The 21,313-nt window shown below is 38.8% G+C and overlaps 1 protein-coding gene across 3 annotated transcripts in view; it reads right to left on the reverse strand.

The window, feature by feature from the left end:
- LOC127585464 (RNA binding protein fox-1 homolog 2-like) overlaps nt 1-21,313 on the reverse strand; it is a 240,821-nt gene that overhangs the window by 155,194 nt on the left and 64,314 nt on the right. The window lies entirely within an intron of this gene.

Genomic DNA, 21,313 nt, shown 5'->3' on the forward strand with positions numbered 1-21,313 from the left:
AAAGTTTGGCCTCAAGCCACCACACACATGGCAGAAGTATGCACACAGTTAATGCAAAAGGCAGCAGTGAAGAAAACACAAGCAGTGTGCCAATGCTCTCTGCCAGCAATTGTCAAGAGGTGCAGAGAGGAGCAAATCCCAATGAAGGGTAAACTTATGGCATTTGTTTCTTGAACCCCACACTTTTATTGCAGACAAACCATTAAAGCAAATCTTTGTAGCACAAAGGTTAAGTTCAAATAAATCTACAACTACGCAATTATTTAACTTTACTAAATATTACATTTATCATTAATGTTTATCAGCAACCTTTCATATTTGGCACATCTTTAAGCTCAGTAAACTTTGTTAGAGCCAACCTGTGGCTATTTTGTTGAAATCTAAAAGACTGCAAAGCAAGAAGGGATTTGCAAAAGACCAATTCCAGTAATAGATTTTCAATCAAAAGGGTACAGAATTGTTTCTGCTAAATACAAACATTACAGTCAGGGACAAGAATTAACTGCCTCCAGTTTAGCTGTGTCAGATTTGTGGTGACTAGCAAATTTTAGGTAGGATCCACAGATTCTGCCACAAGTACGAGAGGTGGTGCTTGATGGGGTGGATAGGTGGGTCAACTGTAATTATTGCAGGGTCCTTCCACTGTTTGCTCTTAGCCTCCACATGTATCCAAAACCCAAAGTGCTCAATGCTTTCCCAAATGATTTTCTATCAGTTTGAGCAGTCTTGAGACATTGACTACCATGAGTTAATGAAGATATTACATATTTTCCAGAGTGGTTTTACAAAAGTCCTTGTAGCATTTTCTTTGTCCTCCTGTAAATTTCTTGCTGTGACGGAATTCAGTAGACTTGCTTTGGAAGTCTGGTGTCAGGTATGCGGACATATGGGCTTCCTTCGAAGCTGATTAATAATAGGAGCTCAGGGCTGGAATGGTGGCCTGGGAGAGGGTAACCGATATTGGATAATCCAGCCTATCAACAGATTTGGAGGATTTTATGGAGGTAGCATTGGTAGAACTTCTCTAGGGCTCTGAAGGAGAGCAGATCATTGTAGCATGGTAGACCACGTGCCTGGGGCTGGGTTTGAGGCCTGATTATTATTATATTAATATTATTCTGTAGGCATCCAAAGGTTGTGCTGGCACTTTGGAGGTGGTGGTTGATTCTGTCATAGATATCTGCTCTCAGAGAAAGGCGACTCCCAAGAGATCCATATTGGCATGGTCTCATCATGGATCTTGATTACCATGGGCAGAACGTACATGTTATGTAGCAGGAGCAATTCGATGAAGGACCTTTATCTTCTTGCTGATTAGTACAAGGTCCATCCTGAATAATAGTTTGGAGGTCCTTTCACATATACGAGCATCATGTATGTATTGTATCTTTGAGGTTGGTTATGACTTTGGGTCTAGAATTGAAGTGGCAAAGGCTGAACAATCTCCTACTTGCCTGTAAATTAACCATTCACAGTATTTGCACTGGAGGCGAGGTGAAGTACAGCATCACAGTAAGAAAGATTGACCAAAGGATTGGTTCAAGGATATAGCTTTACTTGACCCAAGGCTGCACTGGGATTGGGTCTGTGGTGAATCTGATGGTAAGGATCATGCCTTGTTTACCATCAGATGGAGGACAGTGTTTAAAGACAATCAAATACAAGGATCCTTCCTTTCCCTCAATTGATAGGGTCAAAGATTACAATGTGTAGTGGTCAGTTCTGATCTCTATTGGAAATGTCACACACACAAAAATCATGTCCATTGGGCCTCCTTATGGAAAGAATCTACATTGTAACTATGGGAGGAGTTCTTTCAGCTACTAAGAGGGAACAGATAAAGAGGAGTCTCAGAATATCTTTCCCTGTGCAGACAACAGTGGAAACTCTCTGTAATTATCACAATTGGACTTGTCTCCTTGGTAGAAGATAGTCAGAATTACAGTGTCTCTGAGATTCCCTGGTATTTCTTCGCAGATGAAGTTGTAGTCATGAATGAATGCCAAACGCGTTTCTTTACTATGTTTTGGTATTTCAGCAGGTATTGTATCTGATCCAGAGCTATAATTGTTTATCAACCTCTTGCTGGGCTAGGGTAGAGCAGGGTTCTCAGTGGATAGCGTGCTATGGAATGGAGTCAAGGACATAACGTCAAAGATGTGGCTTTCTGTTAACCACAAACATTAAACTAAACTAACAGTAGAGGGCAGCAATACTGAACCCACACCACCAGCTGCACAAAATCAGAACAGTTCACAATGCCTTACGAATAAAACACAGCTTATTAAAGCAACTAACACTGCCACAATAAAACATTCATTCTGAATCCAGATTACATTTCACAACAGAAAATCATTTGATGAAACAACTAATTTGCTGTTATTGCAATGGCCTATCAGGAAGGACATTACAAGAAATTTAGGTGTAATGCAAAGCTTAATATTGGAAATGCTCTCAGACTGAGAATTTCTGAAGGCTTATGTTTCTGGAGAGCAAGCGTTCCAAATTACTATACGAAATAAACTTTTGGGAAGGTGTGTTTAAAAGCACTTATGCATTTCCATCCATCATCACCATCACCCTCTTTCCCAAACTCCAAATTCATGGTGTCAAATTAAACATTAGTTAAAACAAGTGCTTGCTAGTAACTGAGAATTAAAAATAACTGCATGTTCAATTGTTTTGCAGTTGTTATTGGACTGCAATGCAACTTGAAGCTTCAAAGTAACTAAGAAATTTGCTCCTAGTCATTTTTAAATAAGAAAAACAACTCTTAATTTGGCAACATTATTTGATTTTACTATTCTGCATCAGTAGCAGACTGCAACAGTGCACCAATGAGCTTTGTCTATAGTCCGCAGATTGAACATTTTATGTAAAGGCTGAATTGAAACAAGCGCAAATTACAGTTACAACTTGGTATAGAGCAAAAAGGAGCACACTCAAATTTTGTCATCAATTATAAAATAACAACTTTGAATTACAAGATAGTTGTCTAGCAACTTACAGCAGGATCTGTATCATGTGCAGGCTCAAACTAAACAATGATAGGCAATATTACGTAAACAATGGCTGCATAGGTATTGACTATTTCCATTAAAGTGGGACCCCAGGTATTTCCTTTGACCCATGTCACTCCCCATCAACATAACGGAAAATGCTGATAACCAGAAGCTAAATAAATAAGCTATTTCAAGACCAAAGCTGCATTGTACAGGTAGAGGACTGGTACGTTGCAACAAGTTGCACATTTTATCAACCTTTTCAGCAAGTACACACTCAAATCATATGAGTGATGGAATACCAAGTTTGTGAAAGCAACTCAATTTCACCTTTTTACTGATAAAACTTATTAAATGAAGACAAATGGTCTACAACAAATTTGTGGAATTTATTTTCTGCTGATGGATATATTGAATAAATGACCAGATTGGTTCTAAAAGAGCCTTTAAGATAATTTCCAAGTGATTTGCAGGAAAATTGAACTTTACAATAGCAGCAAGCAGGTAGAGTGCAAGCCACTCCAATATCTTTGCAAACACCAAAATATGGAGATATCCCAGACTTCCCCATCACGATTTTGTGTACTTGCTACACAAATGGTATTAGCAATTTTTTTTCCCCGGACAATTGAACGATATTGTAGAAAAACAGTGAATTCATTTGAGAATGCCTTTGTATTATCAAACATGCTAAAGGCACTTTACAAGCACATTATCAAACAAAGAAACCAGCACTGATCCATTTAAAGTTATATTAGGATAGATGGCTTGAGTTAACTTTAAAAGATAGGAGGAGCAAAGGATGGAGGGAGGAAATTCCAAAACACAAGGAATGGTCAGCCAAAAGATCAGTTGCCAATCACAGGATGATGCAAACTGGGGATATGCAAGGGGTCGAAATTGGAAGAATACAGTCCTTTGAGGGTTGTAGGGCCTGAGGAGACTACAAAAAAAAAGTACAAGACCACAAATGGATTTAAAAGGAAAGGTAGGAAATTTTAAATGAGACGGTGTTAACTCTGGAACTAATGCAAGTCAGTCGTCATTGTGGAGATGGAAGAAATTGAAACATGGCTGACAGTTTTCAAAGAGCTGAACTTTATGGAGAGTGGAAGGTGCGAGACTAGCCTAGAGACTACTTATTTTCTGTAATATGAATATTAATTGTAATTAAATTACAACACACAACAGAAAAATATGCACAGCTTGATCCAATTTTCCTGCCAGAATAGGACAGTACACTGGCACCACAGTTGGTGCTACTGCTGCACATTTCCAGCAACCCAGCTTTGATCCTGACCTCGTGCACTGTGTGGAATTTGCACATTCCCCCCGTCACGGCTTCTGTAAATTACCCCCAACATTGAGAGGTGGCAATAGAATTAGGGGAGACGTGATGGACATGCAAGAATAGGTTGCAGGGAATAACTAGTGGAGTGGGGGTGGTAGAGAAGAAATAAGATTGATGGGAAAACTCCGAGAGCCAGCATTGACTCATTAGTCCGCAGATTGAGCTTCTGCCTAACTGTAATATGAAAAATCAGATTGTAATTCAAGCCACTATTTGAATACTGTCCACAGTTCTTGTCACAACACTACAGGAAATATGTAACAGAACTAGAGAGTGCAGAGAGAAAATTTATTAGAATATTGCCAGAACTGTAAAGTTTTAGCTGTGAGGAAATATTGGATGAGCCAGGTTTGTCTTCTTTGGAACAGAAAAGCCAACAAAAATTTAATTGCATAAAATTATGAGTGGCCTAGTTAAAGAAGAAAAGGCCTACTTCCCTTAGCACAAGGATCAAAAACTAGGAGCATAGAACTAGCAGAAGGATTAGAAGGGGAAATAAGGAAAAAGCTTCACACCCGAAGGTTGCAGGGGACACTGCTTTAAAAGGTGATAGAGTCAAAAACTCGTCACATTTAAGAATATCTGGATGTATTCTTGAAGAGCCATGACCTGCAGAGCTATGAAGGATGCAGAACTTTCAGAGGGGGAATCTCACTGAAACTTACTGAATACTGAAAGGCCTGGATAGAGTGGACATGGCGAGGATGTTTCCATTAGTAGGAGAGTCGGATCCAAGGGCACAGCCTCAGAATAAAGGGACACCCCTTTAAAACTGAGATGAGGAGGAATTTCTTCAGCCAGAGAGTGGCAAATCTGTGTAATTCATTGCCACAGAGGGTGGTGAAGGCCAAGTCAGTGGATGTATTTAAGGCAGAGATTGATAGGTTCTTGATTAGTAAGGGGGTTAAGAGTTATGAGGAGAAGGCAGGAGAATGGGGTTAAAAAAACCATCAGCCATGATTGACAGTCAGAGCAGACTCAATGGGTGAAATGGCCTAATTCTACTCCTATGTCTTATGGTCTATGGATCTAGGATTAGACTGTTTTTTTTTAAACTGGCATGGACATGGCCTCCTTCTGACTCAAATTTTCTACAAATTCTAATTGCTGTAACTACTTCTTTGTGAAGAGCTGGAAATTACTTCAACAGAAATGTAGGATTTTCTTCACTATGGAATTATCTCCACACACACAACTAATCACAGTGCTGATTATTATAATCTGTATATTTCTGCAGGAACTGAAACTGTGAAGTAAAAGGTCAGTAATTATCTCTATTTCATTGGATTATGGCTCATCTTTATCAAAATAAATGTCAGTTATTTCTTGATTTATGAACATTAGATTGAGAAAATTTGTCAATGCCAATAACTACTTTGGCTACATCTTCCATTTATGGATCTACTGTCCACTATAATGATTAGCATGCTATTTTCCACTGTACCAAAATATCTATAATGCACTTCATCCAGCCTTTTCAACATAAAATTTCCCTTCATGGATTTTTACTAGAAAGGTATCCTTTTCTTAAATCAAGGAATTACTAATCCTATTCTTCCACTATCTTAATGCTACAAATGGTAATTCCTCCCTGCTAAGGTACAGACTTGATCATCTTTTTTTTAATGAAATTGGTTGGTGGATAAATATTGCCAGGACAGCAGGTAGAACTCCCATGTTCTTCTCATGTCAAATCCATGGCATTGGTTTCATCGCCGTCAGCTGTGGCTCAGTTGGTAGCACTCTCACCCGAGTCAAAACGTTACAGTTCAATTTCTACTCTGAGCACTTTGAACACAAAGAACTTGACCAACATGCTAATCTAGTGCAAGCAAGTCATTTGGATATTATGTAAGATACTCAAGGTGGACATGAAAGCTCTGAGAGCCCGACTTAAAAGAGAATGGGATTCTTTCTTAGTGTCTTGGATTATTTTTATCCCTCTTCAATGCTCTCCAAAATGGCCGAACAAACCAATCAATTCAAGGGCAAATAGGGATGGACAATAAAATGCTGCCCTTGCCAGTGATACACAGATTACAAAAAGAGAATAAGTAAAAGTCACTAACACATCATGTGGTCATTATCATACCACTGTCTGTGGTAGCTTGCAGAGCCCAAATTGGTTGCCACACTACATTGTAATAGTCTGCACTTCAAAGTTACTTCACTGGCTTCAGATTGCTCAGAGTTATTCTGAAAGGCACTCAATGAATACAAGTCTTTTTACATTTTCCTGCCAATTACAACTGCAATGTTCTGCCTCACTCTCATTTTAAAATCAGCATCATTAGCAAAGATGGACAGAGAATTAGAAATTTGAATAATGGGAGAAGGGTATTAGGGTCAAAAAGCCAAAGGAGGGATAACTATTTAACCTCATTAGTCAAAGAGTGCTCTTCCTGGAAACTTACTTTATAACTGCATTACCAAGTGAAAATAATTCTTCAGACTGCCCTTATTCCATATAATTAACATGTGAACTCTTAAGTCAATGAGATGCACTAATCAACTACATTTAGAGTCAAAGTAATATAGCATAGAAACAAGCCTTTCGGCCCACCACATCACTGCCATGTATCGAATACCCATCTATACTAATCCCATTTATGAGCACTTAGTCTGGAGCCTTCTATTTAAGTGCTTGTCAAGATGCTATACGAGATGTCCTGAGAGTACCTTCCTTGACCACCCACTCAGGCAGTGCATTCCAGATTCCAGCCACTCTCAGCAGGAAAAAGCTCTTCCTTAAATCCAGTCTAAATCTATATCCTCTAGCTTCAGATACCTTTGTTATGGGGAAAAATTTCCTCCCATCTACCTTATCTATAATTTCATCTGGTGCTGCCTCAGCCAACTCCACTCCAAGACAGACAAACCCAGCCTATCCAGTCTTTCCTCATAAATGAGGCAACACCTTCATGAATCTCAGTGCAACTGTGTCCTTCCTACATTGTGGCAACCAGAACTGTATACAGTACTCTAACTGTGGCCTAACCAATATGTTATAAAGTTGTGCCATAGCCTCCCTGGTCTTGTATTTTATGCCGACTAATGAAGGCCAATAATTCCATTTGCTTTATTCACCACCTTATCTATCTGTGCTGCCATCTTCAGAGAGCCTTGGACTTGTACACCAAGATCCCTCTGTTCCTCAATTCTCCCCAGAGCCCTGCCATACACTTTGTATGACATATCCTTATTATTCCTTCTAAAGTGCATCACCTCACATCTGCCCATTTTACCATCTGATCAATGTCTTCTAGCCTACAACTATCTTCATTATCAACAATACTACCAACTTTCATGTCGTCTGCAACCTTACTAATCATACCTCCTATATTCATATCCAAATCATTAATATATCAAATAGTAGCAGTTCCAGCACTGATTCCCAAAGTACCACTAGTTAATCTTCCAATCATAAAAACAAAATCCCACCATCACCCTCTGCCTCCTATTACCAAGCCAACTTTGGTTCCCACTTGCCATGGATCCCATGGACTTTAATCTTTTGGACCAGTGTCCATGTTGGATCTTATCAAAGACTTGGAGACACTGCGGATGCTGTAATCTAGAGCAAACAAAAACTACTGGAGGAATTCAGTGAGTCATACAGGCAATGGAGGCAAAGGACAGTCAATATTTCAGGTCGAGATCTTGCATCAGGACTCAGTCTCGACTTGAAGTGCTGACTATCCCTTTGTCTCCACAGATGCCACTTGACCTGCTCAATTCCTCCAGCAGTTTATTTTTTTTGCTCTCATCAAATCTTTATGGAGTTCATACGAAAGATTTGATGAGAGCAAAAAAGTAAACTTGATGAGAGCCATGCAGTATATTAACTGCACTGCCCCAAACAATATGTTTTGTTAGCTCTTCAAAAATTTCAATTAATTAAACAGGACCTCTGCACAGGAATGTTACACTGACTAACTTTGATTAATTCCTGTCTTTCCAAGTACAAATTTATCCTGTCCGTCAGAATGTTTTCCAATAACTTCTCTAACACTGATGTTATCCCTGCTGTCCTTCTTGAAGTTGCTGTCCTCTAGTCATCTACTTCTTGAAACTTTAGCTTTATCACTTCAGAGGTGCAGGGTAGTGAAGAGGTTATATTCTTGGACTAATAATTCAGATGCCTGGATTATTTATCCAGTCATGAGTTTTCAATTCCCACTGTGGCAGCTGGAGATTTTAAATTCAATTAACTAAATAACCTGGAATAAAAGAATAACATCAGTAATAGTTACCACAACAAGAAAATCATGATTATACTGGAGACCTATAGGATTAAGTCCGTTAGGGGACTATATTTCCTATCCTTACCTAGTCTTACATGCACACAATTCCAGAGCCACTGCAATGTTGTTACAATTAACTGTCCTGTGAAATGGACTAGCAAGTTGCTCAATTTAAAAGGCAATAAGGAATGAACAATAAATTGGTCCTTGTAATTGACACCCATCTAGTGAATGAATTATAGAATCATTAGAGATGTACAGTGCAGAATTGGGCCACACTTACCCACCTCATCCATGCCAACTGCAATTCTGAGCTACACTAAGTTCATAACCCTCTATCCCTTTCGTATTCAAGCACCTATCCAAACACCTCATAAACATAATTCTATCTGTCTCCATAACCTGCTCTGGCAGCCTGTTACAGATATTCACCATCTTCTGTGTGGAAAAATGTATCCTCAGATCGCCTTTAAATTTCTCCCCCTTACCATAAACCTGTGCTCTTTAGTTCTAGATTACCCTGTCCTGAGAAAAAAATAAATGTAGGTTTTCCCCCAGCATAATCTGTTGAATTGCATAAAGCCAACCTATTGAAATTATACGTGGATAATACAACAGAGAATTAAGCATGGATCTATCCAATAACAAATTCAATTAGATGTTAAATGTAGAGCAATAGTGTAATTTAAAAGGAATCACTGATCATGCAGCTTTCATGTTATTTTAGAACAACAGAATATTGTGGCCTTGTTTTCACTACCTGTACAATCAAGACTTAAAAAACTGTGGCTTGTTCAGCCATCGCTGCATGCAGTACAATAGTTCCATCTCACCTAATGGTTGGGCTCAGCTTCCCTTAGCTCATCTTTACTCTCAGCAGAATCATTCAACATCCACGTGGTTCTGCAAACTTTCAGCTGGATCAATGCTCCACTATTTCATAGGTCAAATGTCCCTGCCAGCAGAAGTATGGAAAGCTGTAAAAATCACCTATTCATTCCATCAGATACTGCCAGTCATTCAGCCTGCTTGAACTGCTGGGAGCACAGATCCAAACTATCACAAAATTCATCTGACCAATTTGCAGTTAGGGTTGAGAGGATAGCACCTTTGTACCATTTTATATAAAACCGCACTAAACCAAACAATGCTAATAGCAGCTTTATTTTTGAGCAGATCACTGCTCAACATTTAGTGAACTAAATTAAAGCCTATGAAATCATGCCTTGGATACAAACTGAAATAACCGCAATGCAGAAAACTAACTGCTATACTGCTATAAAACAATGGCTAGTACTGGTACGGAGCATCAAGAGGCTGGATGGCTGGAATGAGATTCATAACTGAGCCTGCACTGTGACGTATATTAATTCAAAATGCCATGACAAGAATGAGGCTGGAGAGTTTCAAGTGTGAAATTTCATCGTTTGAATTCTTATTAGTGCCTAATTTTATTATCCAGCTAAAAGGTAACATTTATTGCTTTTTACAAATAAATATTCTGACAACTGAGCATCCAACCCCCACCTTTATGAACCTAAACATTTTCTCTCAAATATAAAACATTCTATGTTTTATGTTTGGTTGAGAAAAGTGCTGCAAATTAGCATATAATTCAGAGCTAGAACAAAGCATTATGTCCATAATTCCTCAATGATCTCCTGACAGATTTTGATACATTACATTGGTAAATACAGGACAGATGCTAGGAGCTTTCCTGAAAGATGAATCAGAACAGTGGAAAACACATCTGTTATCAATGTCAGAGACAGAATAGAAACAGAGGAATAGCAGTGGCAAAGGCTGCAGAGCAGACTATTTTCTAATGCTATGCTGTACATAGGGAGATAGGAAGGACAAGGGTGAGCACATGTGAAGGAGGTAAAAATATGTGCTATGAGGTAAACAGCTGAAAGTGAACAAAAATGCAAATGCTGGAGAAGTGCAATGCCTAATTTCCTTTGGGGGGGAGGGGTTGAAAATCAAACTTGCTCCCAATTAGCAGCTGTGCAAAGGTCACGTAAGTCCCAGGTCCAATCACTGTCCTTACAATATAAACCTGGACTGCTGCTGGAGCACTCTCAGATAAGGATCTGGGAACAACAGAGATCTCACAAGAGTTCACATTCCCTAACATTATCCACCAACTCTTTCAGCAACTAATTAAGTTAAATTTGGCTCAATTGCACCTCCTTGACAGTCAAATAGGTTGTTGATTCTCAATGTCACTCACACATGAAAAGGGTGACCAGTCAACACTTTCAACACAAGTTGCACATGGTATTTGCTTCTGCAACAGACCAAGGTGAATGATCACTAATTATGGGACCTATTCCCATTCAAAGTGATGGAATCGACAAAACATTTCCCCTATTACTGCAGTAAAAGTCAAAAGTGCAGAAAGAAACTATCCAACTTATGAAATAAAAGTATAAATAAACTCGCATCATCCTTTCTTTTGTTTCCTAATGGGCAATTTCCTGTCGAGTTTCCATTCCAAGTTCAGAAGAGAACTTGTACATTTTCCAAAGCAATTACACAATTGTTTTAAATACATGTGGCAAAATTCTTTCAACTAAGACCCTGACCACTGATTAAAAGGTTAATAAAACTAAGTGGAACTCAATTGCATTACCATCCATGAAACTGAAAATTTCTCCTGACTGGTAGCAAGGAGCCCTATTTAAATGACTGAGCATCTCAATGTTCTCATCAAAGCTATTGAACCAGGGTCACTCAGAACAGCCACACGTTAGCAAGCATGCAAGAATGTAACAGGAATAACAGTGATGTAGGAGAAGTGTTGAAAAAGTAAAGGAAAAGTTACTCCCAGAATCAAAAAAATAGTGGGAGGGAAAGTTATTGATGAAGCAGCAAAAGACAGTTGGGTCTAAAATAATGTCCAAGGAATGTCAGAACCACAGTGCCTTGAGCATAGTAAAAGGGCACAAGTTGCTTCTCAGGCTTCAATTAGCAACTAACACTGAGCTAAGTAAATAGATATTAGGAGAAGTTATAAGTTCAGATAAAGAGGTAGGTTTAAAGATCATCTTAGAGAGAAAGGTATAAAGAGATCCAGGAAGGAGATTCTACAACTTGAATAGAAAGCTGAGACATAAATGCCAATGACGAATGATTAAAATTAGTGAAATGAAGGAGTCCAGAATAGGAAGAGTGTAAAGATCTTGGATGGCTTTAGGACTGGACAAGGTTTAAAAAAGAGAGAATGAGGCAAGAAAGGGCTTTGAAAACAAAGTGTTAAAAATGAGACATTTCTTAACTGGAAGCCAATGAAGGTCAGAGAGCAATAGATGAAAGGTGAATGGGATTTGATACAAGAAATGAGCTGCGCAGTTTGGATGAAATATTGTTTATGGATGGCTTAAGATGACATGTTTTTTTAAATTGGTAATAACAGCACGGATCAGGACTTTTATCAACAGGGGGAAGTATGGTGGTCAGTTGGGATGGGCGGGCAGGAGAGATGACCAAATGTTATGCAAGTGGAACAAACCAGTAATGTGGCAAATTTGGGGTAAGCAGTTCGAGGTCAAATATATTGGTCAGAGCTACTGATCATAACAAGGTGACAGACACCATAAACAGTAACTTTGTATGTGATCCAAATTTTAAGTTTGGCTCACTCAGCTTTGGCAAAGTCAAACTCTTCTTTTGTAGTTTCATATAACCTAATCACTCACAAAGGTACTAAAGCCTTGTGTATATTTCAATTCTGTCACTCAGTTCTCTACAGTTTAATATTGTGTACACTATCTCATTGATTGGAAAAGAAATTAATTGAAGTGGCAATGCTAGTTAAATGGCAAAATGCCATTGAGGTTCCAGTTCTACATAGCTTTCCTAACTACAACTCATCTGGAAGCCAGGGTATACTAATCATCTAAGCACTACATACATGATAGAAATTGGCCATATACATGAATATGGCATGTATATACTTTTTCCAAACAAGTATCTGAGCCTCACAGATCTACTCTTACAATAGTGCTATTACACTTCTTCTAGAATTCCAAACAATTTACCAGGTAAAAAAAATAAATTGACTCCTAAAAATAATTTTAAATCAGCCCCAGATAATTATTAAAAGCAATTAGAATAGATGCAAATTTGTAGCAGTATTAAATATCCAATGACCTCAAACTGTCCTTCAAATTCAGCAGTGGACATATAACAGCTACTGTGACAACAGATCGATATTCTGCCCTTGCACTATCCTAACCTCTAGTCACAAAAAGGCAAAACATGAGATTGATGTTCCCATGAGGAGCCTTCAGATTCTACAGTTGTGCTCAGCACTGTAATAAGCAAAGGGTAACCAGTTCCTGCTTCAATTCATTCCCCAGGAATGGAAGCAGACAAGCAGAATACATCAATGATATCCATAATTCTACTCACACTAAATGGATAACTATATCACATAGATATAAATATACGAAGTAGCTAAGTTTGAAAGCTTCAGACCAAGCTCAAATCATTCAACATATTTTGTTAATAAGCAATATGACAATGGTCATAAGATCAAAACCTTTCCAAATTATCAAAAAACAGATACCAACACTTTTAATTGGACTTTTAACTGCAGCCTTTTGAAGATTTTTGCATAGCTACCGCATGATAATTTATAAAATTCAGAACACTGCTCTGGTGATGCAGAAACATCTCAGCCTTGGTCCATGCACATCTGTTATCCAACTCTAACCTATTTGCACCAAACCCATTGTTTTACACATTGGCAGATGTGTGCTGAACATTGCCACAAACATGTCAAAACTCCATACAACTGGTCCTTTGCTCCTATCAAGCCACTCCTTAACCATATTTCAACCTTCAATCACTAAGAATTGGAGCATAAGAATATTGGTAGCCTGTCCAAACCAGCCAGGAGCTACAACTTCCATAATCCAAAAACAATCAGGATATCTACATCCACCAGCATCTAATTTTACCTCATGCTCTCTTAACATGAAAACTCTTAACTATGTTTTGGGCACATGGAAGCTTGATTCCCCCCCCCCCCCCCCAGAATCTCTTATCTTGATAAACAACTTGCCCAGAGATAAGCCATCCATATTGACCAGGACCATTTCCAGCCTGGTAATCCAGACCTCAAATGCACTGCATTTAAATATATCACAAACCTCCATTGCCTCACCACATCCAGTCCTTCTCCATCCTTGTGTTCTTTCATTCAACCTGTAGCTTTTGTTCCTAATTTTCTGCTAGCAAATACTTATGAAAATTTAGTCTCTTCCTAAAGCCCAACTTCTAAAACCTTATTAACTTCATTTTGAACCAAGCATATAGTCACTTTGCTGATTAATATCCTTCCCCCAATTTACTTTCTTTTCCTGCCTCTTAAGCATCATCACTACTGATACAATTCCCCCACACCCTTAAATATTCTGTCACCGATAACCTTTTGCCTCCTAAACTAAACTTCTTGCCCACAATTCTATATTTCATCCAATTTATTGTTGTAAAGATGTGGAATCCGTTCCTGGAAATTTCCACTCGTCTCCTACTATCCCAATTAAGAACTTGTCTTTTCTTATCTTATCTCAACATTGGGTTCATTATGTACTGCTTCTTCAACCTTCTTCAATCCTACATTACAGCAGCAACTTTTGCTCTTTGAACAATGCTCATCATGCATCCTTTGTCCTAAATCTTCACCCTGTACTCTGGAATTCTCAAACATCGTTACCTAACATTTTCCCCCTCCCTTCAGATTATCAAAACTCCCTCCTTACCTGCACCAAGTTATTTTCTTTTCAGACATCCTGGAATATTTTTCTGAAAGCTGATCACACATCTTGATTTTGTGTAGAACAAAATTTTCCACCCAGACCCCATGAATATTGCTTTAAATTAGGTGCTGAGAAATGCACATAAAAGGCAAGACAATTTGCTCCATTCCAGTGAAAGCAACAAGCTTCTGCACAACATTGCATCAAGGTTACCTTCCCAAGTTCAGAACCATATTGCAAGAGAACAAAACAACTTTCACCAATCTATGGCACCATTTTCTAAAACTTTACACATATTACCCAAGGTAAAACTAGAAATTCAAGATGTTTTAAATCGCTCAACATTGGGGGGGAAGAGGAAAATGGGATTTTTTTTTACATGCAAAGCGGAAAGCAAGTCTGTTTTCCATGACCTGGCAAAACCTCTTATTTATAGATAATGGGGAACAAATGGAATAGTTCATATTGTTCATACTTTCTTACCTAGGAACCCGAGGAACATTTAGATAGATCAGTATTAACTTTCAGCCTACAAGGCTATTCAATTACAATCATACGAATTAGGAGGAGGAAGACAATCAGCCTCTCAAGTCTACTCTGCCATTTAATGAATGCAATTGCCTCAAAAAGTTTCAAATTCCAGTTCACATAAGCCTAACCTGTCCCACCTTTATTCCTAAAACAACTTGACCATTCTAGGTACTAGAATATTGGACTTACTCAGAACTGCTTCCAATGCATTTAAAAAAAAATTTCTTAAATACCAGTGCTGTACACTCAGCTGAGCTCTCAGAAATGCCCAATATAACTAAAACATAACCACCCCCTACATTTGTATTCAATTCCACTGGCAATAAACAATATTATCAGCTTCACAGCAAGATGTAGATCAGTTGGACATTTGGGGGAAGAAATGGCAGATGGAGTTATTCCGAATAAGTGTGAGGTGTTGCATTTTGAGAGGTCAAATGTAAGAGGAAAGTATACAGTAAATGACAGTATCCTTACAAGCAGTGACATTGAAAGGCCTTGACGTGCAAGTCCGAAGCTCCCTGAAAGTGGCAACACAAATGGATTGGGTGGTAAAGGTGGAATAAGGCATACCTGCCTTCACTGGTCAGGGTGTTGAGTATAAAAAAACACATGTTGCAGCTGTATAAAACTTTAATTTGGCCACCTTTTGGAGTTCTGTGTGCTGTTCTGGCCACCACATTATGGGAAAGATGTGAAGGTTTTGGAGAGGGTACAGAAGAGATTCACCAGGACATTGCATGGATTGGCTATAAGGAGGTGTCCGAGGGGCAATCTGACATAAGTATATAAAATTATGAGAGGCACAGATAGGGAAGATAGTCTTTTTCCCAGGGTGGAAATGTCAAATATTAGATAGCATAGGTTTAAGGTGAGAGGGGTAAAGTTTAAATGAGATGTGTGAGGCAAGCTCCCCCTACACACAGAATGTTATGTGCTTATAACACACTGCCGGGGAGGTGGTAGAATAAGATATGATAGCAATATTTAAGAGGCATTTACACAGACACATGAACAGGCAGAAACAGAGGGATACAGACCATGAGCAGGCAGATGGGATTGCTAAGATTGGCATCATGGTTGGCACAGACATGATGGGCTGAAGGGTCTGTTCCTGTGCTATGTTTCCTAATTACTTGCTGGATACCAGCATTTTGGAAATCATGACCTGCCACCTGTCTTTGTGCAATGATATACTCCTTATGACTGATACCATCTTTAACATTTTTAGTTAACCACATATTGTGGGTTACCCCATTGGAATTTTTCTTCTTCAATGGAACGCTGTACATTCTAAAAGATCAGCTTAACTGTTTAGCCAGGCATCTGAATTGACTGGTTCCTTAACTTAATATGCCAGCTCACTTTAGCTAGGACCGCTTTCATGTCCTCTTAATTGACCTTATTTTTAGTTTGAAAAAATTCTGTCAGAGATGTTCTAAAACACATTCAACAATCACAGACTGGAGCTGCTGATACTAAAATCTGAGCCAATTTAGAATCACAGATAGATGCAACATGGGAGCAGACCCTTTGACCCAAGTCCACGCCATCTATCAAGCACCCATATTTATACTATTCCTATCCTAACCCATTTTATTCACATCTACTCTTCCCCCACCCCAAGAATCTGCCACTCACCTACACTCTAGAGGCATTTACAATGGCTAATTAACCTACCAACCCTCACATTTTTGAATGTGGGAGGAAACCAAAACATGTAGAGGAAAACCAATGGGGTCACAGAGAGAATGTGCAAACTCCATACAGATAACACTGGTAGTCAGGATTGAATCTGGGTTGGAGAAGCTGTGATGTAGCAGTTCTCTCAGCTGCGCCACTGTACCACCCTATTTGTTCAAATAAAAATGTGAACAAACAGAGGATGCTGGAAAGCTAAAACAAATGCCCTCTGCTGATTTGTCCAGTTCTTAAGACAATTCAGCCACTACATAATTAAATACTTGCTGGGATGCCTCAAAATGGAACGTTGTTTAGCGTACGGGATGTGTTCCCAGGGATAACAGCACTAATGAAATTGGCACTAGAAACGGCATTATACCGTTACAAAGAGGTGTGTTACTGAGCGCTACTGTGTTGGGAACCTGTGCAAACTGCTAACCTCCTTGTTGTGCCTGGAACTTCTGCATTCCCAGCTGTGCAAAATGCTGTATTTGGAACCTGGCACATCCAGCAATGAATCACCACGTGGCTGTGTGGAGAAGCTGCTGAAGATTAGTTGCCACAGGGCAAGTCAGTGAGGGTTAGTATCCAGCAGACTGTGTCAAGTTCTACACAGATACGAGGGGCTCAGAATTGTACCATGGCTGGCGCAATGAGTGCAGATCATTGCTGGAAATTTTCAGTGACTAGTCTGTGTACACAGATCCTACAGACTCTCTCATCATAATGTGATGGAAACCGCTGTCCCCTCCCTCTCTCTGTTAGGCTGCACAATTCTCCCCAAGCCAAAGATTTTTCTAAGTGAGGGTTTGTATCCAGCAGGCTGTGGCAAGCTCAGCTGAGACGGGTTGATCTAAGCAGGTTACTAGAGAAACAAAGGACTGCAGATGCTGGAATTTAGTTGAAAAACACTATGAAGCTGGAGGAACTCAGCAGGCCAGGCAGCATCCGTGGAGAAAAGCAGGTGGTCAACATTTCGGATCAGGACCCTTCTTCAGGTTAGGTCCTGCCTGGCCTGCTGAGTTCCTCCAGCTTCATAGTGTTTTTCATACTAAGCAAGTTACCAATATGTTCTATTACTATTAATACTCAAGTGGCTTTGAATCAAATAGACTTTACCTAATGGCTCAAAAGGAAATACATAAATATAGAGGTTTTAGATTAAGACAGGCTGTTGATGTTTGATCAAATCAGCATAGTGTGGAGAGACCAACTGGTTCCCACTGTTAATTATTATGCAGTACCTTATCATAAAGTGACCACATTAACAGCAAATGAAGGACACTTGGACAAAACTGCTGAAAGATCATTTGGTGCCTGTGGAACAAGCTTCCAGCACAAATTACAGTTTCAAGAGAAAAATCAGTGAAAAGGAGAAAAAAAATTCTGAAATTTGCAACATTTTTAAATTGCAGGCAAATAATGTTCAACAGTTATAGTCCAACTTTACACCAGGGCAAAATAAAAATGGAAAAAATGCAGAACCTCAGCATGAGAATTTGAGATTTCAAGATCTTCATGCATCTTTATAGTTGAGGAGTGAAGGAAATAATTGAACAACTTCCATCTTTAAAACTACTGTGGACAGTTTTCTTTCAGGTCAATAGATGACTCAAAATGGCAATAGTTTGACAGTCTCAATCTGTAGCATATTTCCTACAATAAATCAACTGAAAGTCTCCGCAACTTCAAGATGTTACAGGGATATATCAGAATATTCATAATAAATCTTGATATTATCCTTGCTTTACAAAAAAAATTTTTACCTTGCTCTTTGCCAACATGGGAGTGCAAAATGCAGAAAATGTTTCAGCCTTGAAACTCACTACAGTGGCCCCTATGTTACGGTCATTCGGGTAACGGAAATTTGCCCTTACAGAATTCACAAATCACTAGTGAAAAATTTGAGAAACGGAAAAAAAAATTGCTCTCACGGAATTATGTCCAAGGAAAAAAAAGTAAACAATTATTTTTCAACTCACATTTCTTGACACATGCAGATGACGCAGTTTCACATTATGGAAAATTGGGATACAAACTGTTTTCAAGGAATGTAACACCGCATACCACCCCCCCCCCCAAATGCGGGCACCACTTATATTAGGCTGGGAGCAGTTCTTTTTTTAAATAAAAGTCTACCTAAGTTTAATTATAAAAGTAATATATAGCATTCATGTTTACTGCAGTTGGTTTCCTACGATAGTAGCCATGGATCACAAAACTGTTACCTAGTTATGAGAAAAAAAACAAAATACCAGAGGTTTCATTCAGGCATTTAAGCAAACCCATGTTTTCTTGTTCTTACCTTGAATTTCAGATGACCATTTAGACAAGTTCCTACAAACCATTCACTAAGAGAAGAGGTGTCACTTTTGGTCCAATTTCCTTGGGTTATCACTAATTCTTTTGTTCTAATAAATCTATCTGTAGATTAAAGACATCTGAAACTTACCAACAAATGCAATCCTACAACTGTCATCCATTATTAATCCATGAGACTGTTAATGTATTAGTCTATTGTGGGGAATGGGAAAGCACGCAGTCACATACTTAAGTGCATTCCACTTCATTATACAAAGTGCCCACAATACCTGCTCTGTACATTCCAGTAAACACCAGGAAAGAATTTAACAGCAACAAATCTTCAATGATTAACAGAACCTCTGCACTTTTGATGAAAATATAAAACTGATAAGATCCTTTTTAACTGGGTCATTTATTATTTGTGAAATACGCTACAAAATCTTAGGATTAAGCATCCCCCCCCCCCCCCCCCAAGAGGAAAGCCGGATAAATCGATGACAAAGAGGGACTGAAAGGAAACAAGTAAAACACCAATTAAAATGAAGTGTAACTGAGGATTCCAATCAATGAAGAATTCAGAAACTTATACTCAACCAATTACTGAGTGCCCGTGAGCATGTTTCTGAAATACCTGCAATGCCAAGGCTTACTGGTGACTGCTTACACAATTTTTAAAATATAAACTGGCTCTATTAATTTGATTGAGAGTGTCGAGACAGCTAAATAGCACAGCAATTCAAGCTCTAGTTACCAAAAATATGGTCACAAGCACCAGTCCCTCAATTGCTTTTCATCCATTCGGAGTACGGCTGCTTAATAAACACTGCAGAGAAGCAAGATATTAAATTGGAGAGGAACTCATTCTTTCCCCAAAGGCAGAATCAGATTATCCATGTGACAAAAACAGAGTAACGAATGTGACCATAGGCAACAACATCCTTTGCATTTAACAAAAAATGAATCGCAGCAACTGCAAGTAATGCACGTTGGCGTAACCTTGGTTACCAATGGGGTTTAAAATATGAGGAAGTTGCTGCAGCAGGAATTGCTCTATAAGATTGTCACAGCTCCACCATAGCACAGTTAGACGCTCAGGAATCGGCATACTTTAAACAGTCACTTCATGTAGCAGACACTTCATCTCTCAGCATTTCCGCCACTCTCAGTGTTGCACTACCTATCTCAAATTCTTACATAACTACGCTCGACACTCATCAGAAATGAACTAACCTGATGTCACTGTCCTTAATAAACACTAGAACATTCATGTATTGGCAGCCAGATGGCAAAGTTGCAGTTCTGTGCTTAAGGCAAGAGCGAGGTGTTCAGTTAGAAAGGTTTGATTACTCCACGTGCTTACACCACGTGAGTGACCTATAGACAGTGGTAATCACACCAAAACTGGGCCCAGACAGCATGGGTTCCAAATTTTTTAATATTAATAGTTTAAAGATAAGAGATCCGTTTGCAAATTAACAACATTAAGGTTAGCAACAGATAAGCTTTAATTAATCAAGATAAATATGCATTAACGGTAAAAAAAATGAAATAGGCACCAGAGGAATGGTGCAAAAATGCTGTAAACATTCAGCAGGTCAGGCAGGATCTGTGGAAATATTGAAGACTCTTTGTCAGAAGGGTCTGTTTTAAGGATAGGTCTTCAACCTGAGACATTAACTCTGTTTCTTTTCAAATATGCTGCCTGACCTGCTAGATGCTCCCAGCATATTGCGTTTTTGCTCCCCCCAAACTTCAAGCATCTGCAATTTTTTATTTCATGAGAAAGGGTTTGTAACTGAAATAAATTTAATACTGTGTTAATTCAAATAAATTCTTATTCTCAGATATTATCACATTATTCATAACAAATTGGAATAACTTTAGTAAATCTATAAACAGAACAGTTTTAATTCCCTAGCTGTATCACAATCAAGAGCTTGTTAACATTATATTAACATTCTGACATTGAGCCGATTTCAGATTATTAAAGGTGCAAGTAAATGTTGACAAATGAGAACTCTAGCTTTTGCATCTTTGCAGGGAAAGTGAATGTTTCATTTTCAAAAATGTGTAAGTAATCTGAGGAGGCAGGGACTACACCCACTGCATCCCAGAATGGCTGGGGCTGAGAGGATGGACAGGCCTGAAATTAGGTGTCTGGCATGCATGGAAAAAAGAGGTCTTCTTACTGATTTCACAGGTTGATATTACTGTATTGTGTGCCATGACTAAATGGAAAAGAAAATTGGGAGAGTTTCAAGTAGATGTGGTTATTTCCAAACGAGCAATCTGACTATAGAGTGACATCTTAAGTATAGATCACACTCTAAACTAAAAAGAGTGTAAAGGAACTGCAATACAAGCCAGATTGTAGGGAAAGCAGAAGAACGGCTAGGTTCAGGCAATGTGCCTCTAAACACATCAATGTTA

The sequence above is a fragment of the Pristis pectinata genome, chromosome 33, assembly GCF_009764475.1.
Source record: "Pristis pectinata isolate sPriPec2 chromosome 33, sPriPec2.1.pri, whole genome shotgun sequence".
Classification (NCBI taxonomy): domain Eukaryota; kingdom Metazoa; phylum Chordata; class Chondrichthyes; order Rhinopristiformes; family Pristidae; genus Pristis; species Pristis pectinata.